We start from the raw sequence: 2,049 nt of genomic DNA on the forward strand, positions 1-2,049 counted from the left end.
GCCTGCTGCCAGGTCTTCTGCTTTAGAAACCGTTCTAGTATCCTGTGCTTGAATATATTGAAAAAAAGCTGATGGCTCTGTTTGAGCATTCTAGTATCCTATGTTTGAATGTATTGAAAAAAAGCTGATGGCTCTGTTTGAGCTCGGTGATAGGGAGCCTCATTCTTCACCTATAAATAGGCACTGAAATCACAGAGGTAGTGTGGGATAGCTTCTTTCCATCTGTCTTGCTTGCTTTTTATTATGTTGTTTATATAGGGCAAGACCCTAGGGTGGCTTTGATCTTGTTACTTTGCGTTCTTGGCGGCCTAGTGCTATAAAGATGAATAAACTTCTTATTCGTGCCGCTAGATGGAACTGGCCCATGCCTATAGATATTTGTTTAAACTTGAGCTCTGCATTTAGTATTGACAAAATGAGCTGCTGGCTCTCGGTGGCAGCTTGGCTTTTACCCTTAAAGCAGTGCTTTATTAAGCTGCTTGGGGTTTTGCACGGTCTGTTTTGAAATAGTGGTACATTGCTGGTTCTTTCCAGACCTGGCTATTTTTATTTTGTTGCCTTGACCGTGTATTATGTTGATGCTATTTATTATATTCCTGCTTTTAAACCACCGTGAATCTTTCGGTGATGTGTGCGCATCTTTTTTTGTGTACAGATGGGTAGGCAACTCTGTTATCCCAAATTTCAGTTCAGATTATTTCCTGCACCTCTTGATGCTCAAGGTTGAAGTGTGTGGGTTCCTCTCTACCGGAACCAGAGCTGCCTGCAGAGAAAACGGTCTTAACATTAGTCCTGTGGCTTATCCCTTGGTCTTGGGTGCAAACAGCTGCGGTTTGGCCAGCATTGGACAAAGCAACAGTTCAGTTCTTTGGGAGAAGATTTTTTTTTAGGTGACTGTGCTGAGCATCTACAGCATCGACCTACTGGTGCGTACACACATAGGCAGCTCTGCTAACGCATTGCACAACCCTGTAAGGGAGAAATATCCAAGCCACTGCGCTTTGCTCAGAGCAGATCCAAGCAGACACCTGTCTAGCCTCTGTCCGCTCCACTTGATGCTGTGAGGGCTGATTTGTGGCCTTCACAAATGTCCTTGCTCCTCCCCAGCCAGTCTCAGAGTGATCCTTCATTTCTGCTTGCTAGCTGAGCCCATGTGAAGGCAGCCGAAGCGAGGCAGGTGCTGGCTGCGTGGGGGCTCTTGGTTGTTGTGGGGAGTGCTTTGTAGGACCGACCTGCTGGGAGTCAGGAGCAGTTGGCGTTGGGGACGTGAGCTGGAGAGGCTGGGTGCCCCCCTGGTTGTGCTGCTAGCCTGTTTGGTGGCCTCGGCCAGGCTGGTCCTTTCCTTGCTTCTGTTTCTCCATCTTTTACATGGCAAGAGGCTTTTTGGTCTTGTTTTCCACAGTACTGAGAGGGCTAAGCGTGGAAAAATGCTCTGCAGGACTAGGTGGAAGCTACTCATGAGTACCAGGGGAAACCCAGCTGTAATAATGTGGGTGTGACCTGTAAAAAGGAGAGGGTTTACACCAAATGTACTTGCAGTGCCCCAGCTCCTGAGCGTGATGAGAACAGCACTGCCATGCCACCCTCACAAATAAAGTAACATTTATTTCTCCTCGCTTATAAGGCAGAAGCTGAAGAACCTGGTGGAAACACTCCCAAAAATTTGCTTTCAAAGCATTTTCAAAGACAATGATACTGTAGGAGCTGCTTGCTGGGAATAGGGTGTGCTGCTGAGAGTTCAGGACTCGGTTTGTAGTACCACTGGTTAGAAGAGGCCTCTGCAGTTCCCTAGCCCAGGGTCCCACCCCGATTTTGACCATCGCCAGTGCTGGGACCAAGTGAACATGGCCGTTTGTAGCCCAGCCTTGAAAACCTTCGTGGGGGAGGTTCCCTGGAGAAGGCTGCTTGCTGCAGGCGCCTTTGTGTGTGTAAAGCCAGAGTCCTGCCCTGCAAACGGCATTCTTTGGCTTTTGGCTTAAGTGCTAAATTATACTTTTTATTATTTTATCCTATATTTAAGTACTTTGCAGGTGGTAGTGACCAGTTCTG

Source organism: Buceros rhinoceros, unplaced genomic scaffold (assembly GCF_000710305.1).
Source record: "Buceros rhinoceros silvestris isolate BGI_N320 unplaced genomic scaffold, ASM71030v1 scaffold3590, whole genome shotgun sequence".
Lineage (NCBI taxonomy): Eukaryota > Metazoa > Chordata > Aves > Bucerotiformes > Bucerotidae > Buceros > Buceros rhinoceros.